This window comes from Ursus arctos, unplaced genomic scaffold (assembly GCF_023065955.2).
Source record: "Ursus arctos isolate Adak ecotype North America unplaced genomic scaffold, UrsArc2.0 scaffold_37, whole genome shotgun sequence".
Classification (NCBI taxonomy): domain Eukaryota; kingdom Metazoa; phylum Chordata; class Mammalia; order Carnivora; family Ursidae; genus Ursus; species Ursus arctos.
The window spans coordinates 7,161,914-7,176,350 of NW_026623053.1; the positions used below are offsets into that span (position 1 = coordinate 7,161,914).

Genomic DNA, 14,437 nt, shown 5'->3' on the forward strand with positions numbered 1-14,437 from the left:
TGCGAAGCAAACCTGCCCCCGCGGCCGCCTCTGAGCATGCCCAGTGCCGCCGTGGGCGAACCCGAGCGCCCTGATCCCGGGCAGGGAGCTGCGGCGGGAGGCCGGGGACCCGCCCCGGGCTCCGGACCGCTAGGCGTGGGGCTGGGGTAGGGAGGGACCGGCCAGTGCCCGGGAGGGGGCCCTGGAGCAAAGGGCCGAGGGAAAAAAAAAACAGTATTCGGAGGGCAATGCAAGTTTCACGGGTTGTGAGAAGTTTGTGGGCTGGAAAGGTAAGCTTGCTTCTGTGAGTCTCTCTGCAAGACTCTGCTTGAAAGGAAGAAAACGGAGTATTTATTCTAAGAGTAGAAAACGAGTGGATCCAGCACATGGGTTTTATCCAGTGCACTCAAGCCTGGGGTCGCAAACTCGAAGAGCTAATGGGGGCCTGGCGAGTAGTGAAAATAAGTGACCCAGCTAGGACGCAGAGCAGTGGAGAGGGCTCTAAAGACACACTCTGTTCTCAATGCCCAGTGCTGTCATGGAAGAATGCAGGCCTACCTTTGCTAGATTTTCTGGTTTTTCAAGAAATGACAGGGAGTTTGATTTTTTTTCTCACGGAAAACATCCTGATTTTTACATCTTGAGAACAAGTGCAGTTTTTTAACAACACTGGACCAAACAAAATGTATCTGGGTTCCTTCTCTGCTCGCAGAGAGCTAATTTGAGGATTGTGATTTCTGCATTTTTTTTAGCAAAGAGGTGCTGAGTGCCCACTGTGGTTTAGGAAGGCACTGGAAAGGGTCCAAGATGATTCAGATGGCCATCGAAGTCCTACCAGTTACTAAGGGAAATGGATTTTCCAGACAAAAGAGGGTAACAGATAAACACTGGAGCATTCAAGAATAAAAGTTACTGGTGTGGAAAGGGGTAATGAGAACTAACTTTTGGGAAACATCATTAATAAAAGTACCCAAGGGGGAAGTCACTGCAGGATCAGCTAACAGTGCCCTGCAGAGGCATTTTGGAGTCTGAAGAAAAGGAAAAACCAGTAATGCTGACCCTGTCTTTATTTTAAATTTTAATATTTTTCATCATGCACTTATTGTATTAATTTTAAAATATTGCATCAAAATATTTATATTGGTTTCTGAGTTCCTTGACATCCCCTTAAGTTTTGTGGCATACTGAAATGGGAAAGGGGTTTGGAGAAGAATGGGAGAAATGGGGTACCTAGGGCACACTCACTGTTGTGCTCTTGTGAAAATCAGCTGCATTTCCCTAACAAAGTCACCTTTACTTTGCTTATAATTGGAGAGGCGTGTGGCGGGGTTAGCTGAGTGCCCACAGGTAGGACTCCCAGGTTCTGGTCTCAACCTCGGCCATTTCCTACCAGGTTTCCATGGGCAAGAGGCTCCACTTCTAAAGATTTTATTTATTTATGTGACAGAGAGACAGCCAGCGAGAGAGGGAACAAAGCAGGGGAGTGGGAGAGGAAGAACCAGGCTCCCAGCGGAGAAGCCCGATGTGGGACTCGATCCCAGAACGCCAGGATCACGCCCTGAGCCGAAGGCAGACGCTTAACGACTGCGCTACCCAGGCGCCCCAAGAGGCTCCACTTCTAAGCTGCCTTTTTCTCATGTGTGAAATTGTCACATGATTCTCATGTGTTTTTTGTGAGGATTCAGAGAAATAAGGTCTGCCTAAGGGCTTTGAAAACTGAGAGTTTAAGCAAATATAAAGCATTGTTCTTATCTCCATGTCTATATGAAATAGAATTTAAGCAAAGAAGTTCTATGGCTTTCCAAAAGTTGTCTTAAGCAGGAAGCTTCTTTGATTTAACAAGCTCTTTTACTGTGGGTGGGATTCTGTTGACAGCTCTTTGGAATCAGCTTTTGGGTATTTCAACAATTTTGTGAATTAAGATATCTCTGTATTTGTTTCTACTGCCTGTCACTCAACATGACTCCCACCCTCTGTATGGCTACCCTCTATCTCACCTGCAGGTCATCAGTGCAGTCTTTGCCTCGATGAGACACGTGGGACTTACCCCAGTGCCCCGATCGCTGTTGCAGCAGGTGAGTTCTTGGGTTGCGGCATTCATAGAGCTAACTGCCACTTGTCTGTGGGAAGCATTTTAAGCATGCAGACCTCTCAAAGACAAAAAATGCTTGTATTTTTACACAAGAAGCCTTCCAGAAGTTGTAGAAAGGCGGAAGTACCTAGCCCTGGACCTATCACAGTACAGGTAGATACAAACATTTGCAGAATATATAGCAATTTATATCATCCAAATCTTCTTTTTTTTTTTTTTAAGATTTTATTTATTTATTTGACAGAGAGAGACAGCCAGCGAGAGAGGGAACACAAGCAGGGGGAGTGGGAGAGGAAGAAGCAGGCTCCTAGTGGAGAAGCCTGATGTGGGGCTCGATCCCATAACGCCGGGATCACGCCCTGAGCCGAAGGCAGACGCTTAACGACTGTGCCACCCAGGTGCCCCTATATCATCCAAATCTTCTGTCCAACCTCCCATAGATCCTAAGAATTCTTTTTTTTTTTTTTTAAGATTTTATTTATTTATTTGACAGAAATAGAGATAGCCAGCGAGAGAGGGAACACAAGCAGGGGAAGTGGGAGAGGAAGAAGCAGGCTCATAGCAGAGGAGCCTGATGTGGGGCTCGATCCCAGAATGCTGGGATCACACCCTGAGCCGAAGGCAGACGCTTAACCGCTGTGCCACCCAGGCACCCCACTAAGAATTATTTCTAAAAAATCACAATAATGATAAAATTGTAAAGAAGAACAAGAACGGGATATAAACGTTTCTAAAGGATGGAAACAGGATACAAGCATGTTCTTTTCCGAGTAAAATGCTTTGTCTACTTAAATTTTAAATTAATTGTATCTGTTTTTTAAGTAATTTTTATTATTGGTAGTAAATAATACATGATATTAAAAAGAAGCTCAATCCAAAAGTCTCAGTAAAGAGAACGTTTCCCTCTCCAAGAAGCATTGTTACCAGTTTTTTGCATCTGGTTATAGAAATATCCCACACACGAGAGCAAGAATAGTTGTTTTTTTTTTTTTTTTTTCTCTTGATGTCTGATCATGAAACCACAAAACTGAAAAATGCCTTACAGGTCATCTACGTGCCAAATCCTAGACTTTTAAATTACAATTATGTTCTGGAATAGAAAAGGGAAACATGAAAACAGTTTTCTCTTGTGGCACAAGTATAGTCATGGTTGTAAGGACACCGGATCACATGGCAAAACCCTACTTCTGAGTATTAAGTGGTGCAAGAAAAAAAATTGTGTTCACCTAGAGTTCTCCTGAAACCTGTAATGCCCAGTGTCAACCTCAACCTAAAACACCCACAGATTTAGATGCCTTAGTTTGCCCGGGGCTGTCAAAGGAAGGGCTGTCTAAATAGCAGATGGGGGGTGCCTGGGTGGCTCAGTCTGTTAAGCGTCTGCCTTCAGCTCAGGTCATGATCCCAGGGTCCTGGGATCGAGCCCCACATCGGGCTCCCTGCTCAGCGGAGAGCCTGCTTCTCCCTCTCCCTCTTCTGCTCCCCCTGCTTGTGTGCTCTCGCTCTCTCAAATAAATAAATAAAATCTTAAAAAAAAATAGCAAATGGAATGAACTGCTATGGACAAAGACAGCTTGATCCAGGAAATTGTGCATTGTAACTATTTTTAACAATGTCACTTTTAGCATCATCAATCAATGTCTTCAAGACTAGTAAAGTCTGTATTTTTTTTTTTAAATCCTACTACACAATGTAGCTAACGGCTTTTCAAATTCTTCATTCTGATGATGTGTTTTCAGGTAAGAAATTCAAGAAGTCTCAGCTTAACTTTTAGGTTGATCCATGTGAGAATGCCATTTTTCTTGACCATAGTCCCTGGAATATTGGCAATATTATTTTGCTTTTCCCAATGGTTCCTCTGGCAAGAACAGAATTACCCCCAGGCTAGGGATAAATCTGTGGCTGTTGCATGTATATATCGAGTGGGAGTGAAACCTGTCACTTTTAGTGACATAAGATGGTGGGGAGACCCACAGCATTGAAATAGGCTTTGGTGCTTATGCTTGGGGCCCTATTCTATTTTGCACACAATTAGTATTGGTGTAAAGTTTTATTAATATTGGTGTAAAGATTCTAGCTGGTTTATGAATGAAATCCACCTTTTTTGACTGAGTTGTCACGGTACACATTCTGTCCCTAATTTACTAATTAATATATATCAGCCATGTGTTTCCATTCAGATTGTTAGTTCCTTGAGTGCAGGGAACAAGTCTTAAATTCATTTTCCCTCATCCAATGCCTAGCTCAGAAGCAGGAGCCCATCAACAAATGACAGTTACCAGCTGTCACCGTTCAGGTGCATCATCAGGGATAGGAGACAAAGAGCTGACCTCTAAAAAGAAGGAATCTGCTATTTTGAACACATTCATCAGTATAAAATTGCGTCTGTGATAACTTTCATAATCAAAGGTCTGGGCTATTAAAAGTATATAGTAGAAATTGTGGGGAGAGGAATAGGAACCAGAGCCTGGGTTGAGTCCGAACAAAGCCAGATCCAGATGTTGGCTCCAGAACAGCTGGAATTGGAAGATGGAGGGACTAGTGGGCAGTGGGCAGTTGCTGCCTCATTTCCATCTATAGTCCCAAGTAGGTCAGCATGGGTGACTCCCTGGCCAGAGTCCCCACGTAGGCCAGTACGGTACATTCTTTGATTGATGCATGTACACTGCATAAGCAAATGAGAATGGGTAAGCCCAAAGTAGCCTCTGGGGAGGAGATGACCACCGTCCACAGTGATGCCTATCTGCGGTGTCTCCAGAAGGTCAGCTAGGAAGGAGATGAGGATCATCCAGACCCCACATAATATGGGTGAGGTTATGACTGCCCAGCCACGGGAGGGATGTTTGACTACGCAGCAGCTGTAGGAGGGGCTACAGTGACAGCTGCCCAATGCTTGATGGATGAAATCTGCAAAGTAGCAATTGATTGATCCAGAGGGTAGCATCAGGCAAGGAACATCTTCACCAGCAGTTGATTCCGGCTCAAGAAACCACTTTGTTTGCTCATCCATAGGAAGCAACTCCTCATCCGTTAACGTTTTATCATGAGATTGTAGCAATTCAGTCACATCTTCAGGCTCCAATTCTAATTCTAGGTCTCTTGCTATTTGCACAAACCTTCAATTTGTAAAAACCACATTACGTGTGGAGCACAATAAAGTAAAGTGCAGTAACAAAGAAATAGTGGGCAAAGGAAAGGAAGACTTTCTTGAAGCAATAATGCCTGAACTGAGGTCTGCAGGAGAAATCTGAAGGAATTAGTAAGGAAAAAAAAAAAAAAAAAAGGAAAGAGAATTTCATGCAAGTCAAGAGAAAAGAGAAGAGTCATACTTTACTTTAAAAAAAAAGGAAAGAGAATTTCAAGCAGAATTTTAAAACAGCACTTGCAAAGGCACTGTGGTGGGAGGGAATGTGAACGTTTGGGAGGGATCTTAGAGGTCTTTTTTTTTTTTTTAAAGATTTTTATTTATTTATTTGACAGAGACAGCCAGCGAGAGAGGGAACACAAGCAGGGGGAGTGGGAGAGGAAGAAGCAGGCTCATAGCGGAGGAGCCTGACGTGGGGCTCGATCCCACAGCGCTGGGACCACGCCCCGAGCCAAAGGCAGAGGCTTAACAGCTGCACCAACCAGGCGCCCCTCTTAGAGGTCTTTAAGTTTAACCGATCACTAACGCCATGGACTTCTGATGTAACTCAACATCTAACAAGAACAGCTGCCATGAGGAAGCCAACTGTCCTCAGTGAGAAACATAAAACAGTCTGGTGGTCAGCAGCATGCCATGGTAGAAAGGGCAAGGGTTTGATTTTAGACAGATTTGGGTTTGAACCTCTGTTTCATCTCCTTCTTGCTATATGATCTTGGGCGAACTCTACACCTTCCCTTGATACCAGATTGCTTGTCTCATATTACCATCTACGTATGGTATTCATTGGAGGATTAAAAGGGGACATGGGTAATGTACATAGCACAGGACCCGACCCACAGCAAGTGCTGAATAAATACTGCTTTCATCTCCCGACCACCCGTCTTGGTAACGGCAAGAAAAATGGGAGGGGGAATCCCAGAATGTGTTTTGAGTCTCCAGTCTGAGACGGTTCTTAGAAGCATTGCCTCTGCTACAAGCAATCATATTTTATCTCCCTAGACGCACTATAGCATTCCTGTTCTCACAAAAATGATTTAACATGCATAGAAAATGCTTTAAAATTGTTTTACCTTCTCCTGTCCAGATATCCTAGTGTTTCCACCTATTACTATATTTCCAAAGAGAAGGCAGTGGGGGGAGGGGTAGATTACTAGTTTAAAGATTGCAGCATTTGTATTTATGAAGTTAGGACTCAAGATTTACTAAGACATTATACAGGTCAATTTCAACAGTGACTAGTTCTGAAGTTCTATCACAAGTAGCCAAGTATGACTCTTCTCTTTTGACTTGCATGAATTGAAAGTCTTGAAGAGTGGTCTTCCGCAGAAAAAAATATATACTAACGTTTTGATCACATGCAACTGCAGCAGGGACGCCCCCTTAACTCAAACTTGGTTTGTTGTATTAAGTTCAGAGTTTGTTAGACGGAACCGTCCTAATGACGCCTTCTTTAGTTCAGCAGTGTTTTTGAAAGACCTGTTTTTGGTTTAAAGTGACTGTCTCCACCAAGATCCAGAAAAGCGGCTAGGCTTTTGAGCCTAACAGAGAGTCCTTTATGCTGCCGGGACACAAGCAAGTCAGTGAGCACACAGAGCTGCTATCTCTCCCCCAGCTTCTGTGCTGCTGGTTTAGAGGAGAGAATGATGCAATCCCTTCTTGTCTGAGATGGAGGGGCCTCCCCTGGGACACGCACAGCTCCTTCTCCTCTGTACGTTCTGGTCCCCTAGCCTTCCCAAGACAGTCACAGGGAAAGAAACTCCTGCGGCTCTGTCCCTAGAAGCTCTTCAGGCCCAAAGGACCCGCCCAGCCCCAGGCAGCCCTGAGACTGCTGCTGAAACTGCCTCATTGTAGAAACTTGATGCCTTTCACTGCGCTTCTCAGGGTGCCTACCCGGGGCAGTCCGTGGGGCGTCAGACTCTTGGTTTCTGCTCAGGCCCCGCGCTCAGGGTCGTGAGATTGAGCCCCACATGGGGCTCTGCGCTCAGTGTGGGGTGTGCTTGAGAGGCTGTCTCCCTCTGTCCTCCTGCTCGTGCTTGCTCTCTAAAATAAATTAAATCTTACACAAACACGACTGCCCTTCTCAGACCAGCAGCCTCAGCCTTACTTGGGAGCTTACTAGAAATGCAGATTCCTGCTCAGCCCAGACCCAGCGAATCACAATCTGCCTTTTAACAAGACCGCCAGTTAATTCATTTGTAGGTGAAAGTTTCAGAAGCATGGGCTAGGTCACCCAGCCAAGAAAGACAGGGAAAAAAACCCAAAAACACTTTACATAAAGGTGAAATGCATTTCCTTTGCCCCAGATCCCCTTTCTTCCTCCAATCTCCAGGCCTCGTCTCTGTGTACCTAAATTCTACCCTGTCGTTGTCGAGCTGTCTGCAATGCCTCCTCTGGAAACCATCACGACTGCCAGCAGAAGTGTCTTCCACTCACTAACCTGTGTCTTACTGCAGTCTGTTTACACCGTGCGTCTTTGCACAGGTCTAATCCATCCTGCTCGAGGCTTGGGACTTGCCTGAATCTTCGTTCTAGCCTCTAGAGTGTCTAGCATGGTGGGCCCTGGGGGGAAAAGCCTATTTATTTAATGAAACAAGGGAAGGGAAAGAAGAAAGAAACAGCAACATTCATAAAGTAATTGCCTCTGAAAAACTGAGTGCAGCCCCAGGGATGAGCTTGAGCCTGTTTGAAACAGGAACCCAGGAACCATGTTATATTCATCTTTAAAGAGCCCCAATACACCGGACAGGGAAATGACCCCATTTTCCAGAAGCTAACTGGACCAGATCAGATTCAGACCCACCCCATCACAGCACTCCTCATTTAGACCTCGTCCAAAGTAGACCTCTTTCTGGAATAAAATCACGATTCTGTTTGCTGGAGACTTGATCTCTGCCTTTAAGTATGCTCTGGCCTCTGAACGGACTAACTCTTTGACCACTTTTTTGTCCCATGTCTATTCCCACTTGATAGTTAATAAATTCATTTTTTTTCTAAAGAAAAAAGGTATTTTTGAAAATCTTTTTTCAGATTCCTTTTTTTTTTCTTTAGAAAGAAATGCTGATGGGTGGTGGGGAGGGCACGTATTGCATGGTGCACTGGGTGTTATACACAACTAATGAATCATCGAACTTTACATAAAAAATTAAATTAAAAAATAAAAATAAATAAAAAATAAATTAAAAAAAAGAAAGAAATCGTACTGAAAAATATTTAGTGTTTCTAATTCAAGTTTTCATAATGCATCCTTGAATAAAGGTGATGAGTTTCTGGCTACAAGTTACAAGTTAAAAGAACAAGTCATTTTATTACTCTTAATTGATAGCTGAGTCAATTAAAAACCTGGACTCTAGATGAGATTTATGATGTCATATTCAGAATCAATATGTCTTCCCGAGAGACATCCTGGTGTCGTTATAATTTTCCCACACATAAAACATAATAGGACTTATAAGAAATTAGACGCTACTAGTGTCAATACTGTTGTGACTCATAAAATGAGTATATGACCCACATGGGGAGCCTTTGTTGTAGGACTGGAATTCACATAGTGTAGGTATGTTTTCTTTGATGAGCATTAAAAAGTATGACTACATTATTCAAAATCAGTCATTTTGGGGGTCCTGATGTTATAATGTTTTCCAGGAAAAATTGATGATCCTGTGGGGGCAATATTAAGAGACTCTAGCCCTGTGGTTTCCACCTCCGTGAATTTCTTTTAAGGAAACAGCTCTATCATAGCAGCATTAATTGTAATAGCAAAAATGGATAACACTTCTCAGGAAACAGGAAATAATTTGGCCATATTTATTAATATGGTCATCTTTAATGATAACTTGGTCATAATTTAATAATTGGTCACATTTAATTAATTAATCAATCACATTAATTAGGTCATATTTAATAATAATTTAGTCATATTTGATGAAATATTGTGTATCATTTATAAACAATAAATGGGATAACTACGTGGAGACTGTTTATGAAACCAGCTTAATTTTTAAAAAATTTAATACATGACATTGTATAAGTTTTATTGAAACTAATCATATGCCCAGGCACTGTACGAGACATCGGGTTTGCAGCAATGAAAATGACAAATATGATTCCTGACATAGTGACCTCAGAGTCTGATGCAGGAAAAAGATATTAGACAAGCTGATGTATAGTTAACAAACTGACTCATGCCATGGAGTAAGAGGTTAGTATATAATACGGGAACCTAAGCTGGTTTGGAGAAAAGGATATTTGTCAAGGAAACTGGGGAAGTAAAGGAAGAACCAAAGTTAGTGAGGGAAGACTGGGGGAGAGTGTTCTAGGTGGAAACAGCAGGAGCAGAGGAGCAGAAACCCAGATGTGGGAAAGGGTTTGATGCCATTACCGAGGTGGAAGAAGGACCAGTGTGATTGGAGCATCATGCGTGAGAGGCGAATGGTGTGCCCCAGGCGACAGGTTCAAGCAGTGCTTTCAGGATTTACCTATTAATTCCTTTGCAGTTCCTCAAGTGGAAGGGTGGCGGGGACCTGTTTATGTTTTAAGACCACTTTGCACTATGTGGGGAATGGTTGGAAATAAATCAAGAGTGGAAGAAAGGAAAGCACTTTGGAGACTATTGTGGCAGTCTGGGTGAGAGAGATGAGAGTGGTTTAGGTAAGTTTTAAAACTGGGGAAATGAGGAAAAGGGGACAGTAAACTATACTCTGGCGGTGAGAAAAATGAAGTGTACTAATGGGTTGGGAGTAGGGATGGAAACTAACTCTGGTCCTCCTTTGCTTCCTTAAACCACTGGGTACATGGTGATGTCACTCGCATATTTCATATAGTTGGAAATTTAGGAAAGAAAACGAAGATATCCATTTTGGACAGGAAGTTGAGATCTTGTCAGAGAACCAAGTGGAAGAGTCAAAGAGGTAGTGTACAGGTTTGGAAAAGTAGATCAGAAAACAGATCTGGTTGGAAATTTGATATTTGGGAGCCGTTGGCATTCAGATGGCATTTGATGCTGGTAAAGAGAAGGAGCGTAGAATGTTTAGGGGGGGAAAAGCCCATTTTCACTCCCAAGGAGCTACAGCATTAAGAGGTCTTGTTGAGGAGGAAGAGCTATCACAGGTGACTTCCAGGCTGGAGCTTTGTTGGGTAATTCTGGAACAAAGAAAATAGTATTTCAAGAAGGAAAGTGTGATCAGCTGTGTTGAATACTGCTGCGAGGTCAGGCAAGATGGTGTGCTCTTATGGATAAAAAATAGTTGTCTTATTCAGGTTTGTTGACGTAATTTCAGCAGGATAGTGTCTATGATGTATTTACTCCATCTTGATCCCCAAACTCTTTGCTAATCATTTTTTTTGCATCTATTTATTGTCATCTTAAATATTAACCAGGTAACGCTCTTACGCCAGTCTAGGATTAAACCTTCAAAAGGTTTTAAAACTTTTTTTAGCCCTCCGCACTAACAGCACAGCTGCTACATGCCCAAAGTCCCCGCCTTATAAACACCGTATCGAATGTATGGTTTGCTTCATATGAGTTTTTGCATGATCTGTAACAAATTATCTATTTCTTCCTTTAAGTTTATTTATAGCATTTTGCTCTTTCCTAAAAATAAAACAACAAATATCAAAACTACCTTACTCAGGCAAAACTACCTTACTCAGGCAAATTCTGGAGGCAAAGATGACAGAAAGTGTCTGAACCAGATGGTCTATTTTTTTTTTTTTTTTTACATTCTGATATCATATTCAGGAACTTAAAGAAAGGAAGTGAGATGGTTTGGACAGGAACTAATATCTTTCCAGTTTGAGGCCCATGGGGCAGGATGGGGACAAACCCCCACCCTCCTCTTAAATACCTTGACTATTCATTTTCTTCGCAGTGACTCAGAGCGTCATCCCCCTATGGCGCTCGTGCAGAGGAAAGCAGAAAGAGCCTCCAAAAGGTCTGGTCTCAGCAAAATTGGCAGGACTCCATTCACTTCCCCCAACTTTCCACCTAAAGGCTTTAATTACACTGTTAGATAGTGGTCTCACCTCAAGCAAAATTCTTCTTGGCAAGACTTCAAGTTCATGCAGATTGCCTTCTGTAATCCTCTACAACCTGTTATGCTTACCAGAATTAGTCCAAGGTCACTTCCCTGCTGCATGTGTCATGAGACAGGCGAGGTCTCCCTGTTACTCCCTTGTATTCTGACTTTTCTACCTCCTATTGTCTGTATCATCAGGCATATTCAGATAGGTCTCAAGAAAATATCTCATCCTTTCTATTTGTGTTCTGGATGACACAGCATAACCTACACAGCACTGGGGGTTAATGGGGGTATACGGGACCGTTGGAGAACACTGGAGACTGGATGACAGAGAGTAAGTGAGGATGTGTTTAAGGGTTTTATAATGGCAGGTGCCGTGGTGCCCAAGACGAGAGCTCTTTAGGAAAGGATGATTGCATTTTTCTAGTGATGTCCTTGACTCTTAATTTTTTTAAAGGTTTTATTTATTTATTTGACAGAGGGAGAGATAGCCAGTGAAAGAGGGAACACAAGAAGGGGGAATGGGGGAGGAAGAAGCAGGCTTCCCAGGGGAGCAGGGAGCCCTATGCAGGGCTCGAACCCAGGACACTGGGATCATGCCCTGAGCCAAAGGCACGCTTAATGACTGAACCACCCAGGCACCCCTTGACTCTTAATTTTTGCCCAAAGAAATTTAAATACAGCATGTGTAATTTGCATTTCTCCTTTTATCTACTAAAGGAACCCTCCCAGATGAAAGAGGAAAAACACACCTTTTTATGACTTTCTTCTCTTTTATCATAAACCAGCTTCTCTTTTCGGAGAATGTTTCACCTGATTCTGGTTGTTCTTGGAGATAGACTTGCTGTGAAGTTGTCCAATTAAGCAAACAGGTGTTTTCATCCTATAGAATGCTGTATTGTAATTTTGCTTGATTTTCATGCTCCAGCAATCTGCCATGAGAAGAACACACCCCAGGTAGCTGCTACCACTTTATCCCGAACCCCAAAACAAGCAACAGTGGACTAGACCTGAACCCAATCCAAAGCCTAGAGCCAAGTCCAGCCATCTTGCTTTCTGAGACATAACCTCCCAGCCAAACTAGCTTCAATCAGCTGAGCCATAGTCACTTGCAGATCCATGAGCATTTAATGTGTGTTCTTGTAGCAATCAGGTTTTAGGCTAGTTTGTTATGCAGCAGTATTGTGGCAATAGCTGACTAGTACATATACTTAGAGGAATTATAGCATAAACATAAGCACAGAAAAGCTCCTTATCTAGCTTATTCATCTTCCAGTCTAAGCCTTGAAAGGGACAGCATCAAAATCACTTAGTCATGTCATTTAGTTTGAAATGAATTGGGCTCACTGCACATATCTTTACAAAATAGAACTTACATAAAAATACACTGAATTTGAAAATAAATAAAGTCATTCAAAATTAAAAAGCCATTTTATTTTCAAATATTTTTAGCTGGAGAACTTTCCAGTGCAAATGTTCTTAAATAGGGGGGTTTTGTGTGAGTAACAGCAGAGCTGCAATAACGCTATTATTTGTGATCCGTTCTCCATTCACCCACCCACCCACCTGTCCACCTTCATTATTTTTTACAGTTTATATGGTCATTTAGGAACAATGCAGTAGGTTTTAGGTAATTCATATTAGAATTTAGAATCAGAAAAATTGCTTATCTTTTCTGCATTCAAATTATGTAAGAAATCCATGATCATTGTAGGAAAATTCAAAAGTGCATATAGGGGTGCCTGGGTGGCACAGTGGTTAAGCATCTGCCTTCGGCTCAGGGCATCATCCCGGCATTGTGGGATCGAGCCCCACGTCAGGCTTCTCCTCTATGAGCCTGCTTCTTCCTCTCCCACTCCCCCTGCTTGTGTTCCCTCTCTCGCTGGCTGTCTCTCTCTCTGTCGAATAAATAAATAAAATCTTAAAAAAAAAAAAGTGCATATAAACAAACAGGGGGAAAAACCCTACATAAATGCACCCCCTAGAGATAACTTTTGTTAAAATTGCATTGTTTCTTTTTACCAAACTTTTCTATGTGTGCCTGTGTGTATTTTTATGTATTTTTAATTACAATGGATTCATACTGTGCATACTGTTCTGTAAATTGCTTTTATTACTATTATGTTGTAACTTCTCTCCACGAAGATAATATAGAGCTACATAATCATTTGTAATGACTGGCTGGTATTTAATAAAATACACACTCTATAACTTGCCGACTAGCCCCCTATCTTTGGATGTTTGGATTGTTTGCAGGTTAGTTTTCTTTTTTTAAAGATTTTATTTATTTATTTGACAGAGACAGAGACAGCCAGCGAGAGAGGGAACACAAGCAGGGGGAGTGGGAGAGGAAGAAGCAGGCTCCCAGCGGAGGAGCCTGATGTGGGGCTCGATCCCATAACGCCAGGATCACGCCCTGAGCCGAAGGCAGACGCTTAACCGCTGTGCCACCCAGGCGCCCCGGTTAGTTTTCTTTTAAAATATACATGTAAATAACACTTGGATGAATAGTCTTGTTCATATATTTTTTTTCTCCCTTTTCAAATTATTTCCCTAGGATCAATTCCTAGAAGGGATATTGCTAATGCAAAGGAAATGTCCATGTGCAAGACGCTTGTCAAAATAAGTCCCAGAAAGGCAGTACCCATTGCATTCCCTCGAGCTGAAAGATTTTACTCTATCTTCCAGTCAACCCCCAGTGCTGCCTTTTGAAAGAGGGTTCTCCCTCATCTGTTTTCTTTTATGTATCTACTATTTACTCTATTTCTACTGCGGGTAATTTGAGAAATTCCCTCTTTCCATTTTTTCCCTGTGACATATAAAGAGATAAAACATGACTTAAGAAATGTCCTGAATGCATAAGTAAAAATAATCATGACAGCAAAGCAGTCTTCTTTTACAGAAAAAAAAAATACCTTTAATTATGGCCTCAAGATTCGCTGGAATAATAGCTAACTAAATCATAACCTTTACAATTTCATGATATTAAATAGGGCTTGTTGGAAATGAGTCATTTTGTACACATTGCGAGTTTTATGGTGAGTTTAATGTCACTGAATTTAATTAACTTAAATTGTCATTTGCACATCATTATACTGTGGAAAACCCTCCTCAGTCAGTGAGCTCTTAGCACTGAACAAAAAAAAAAAAAAAAAAAAAAAAAAAAAGCAAAAAGCACAGCTCCTCTCAGAAGTTATAAGATCTATG

At 42.1% G+C, this 14,437-nt stretch overlaps 1 long non-coding RNA gene across 2 annotated transcripts in view; it reads left to right on the top strand.

Moving 5' to 3' along the window:
- The window catches only part of LOC123000352 (uncharacterized), a 249,549-nt gene continuing 235,112 nt past the window's right edge, over positions 1–14,437 (top strand). Inside the window, exons 1-2 of one of the 2 annotated variants that reach the window (XR_006408307.3) lie at positions 1–269; positions 1,983–2,054. This is a non-coding gene — a long non-coding RNA (uncharacterized LOC123000352). The remainder of the gene's footprint in view (positions 270–1,982; positions 2,055–14,437) is intronic. The other variant, XR_007187910.2, reaches the window with a different exon arrangement.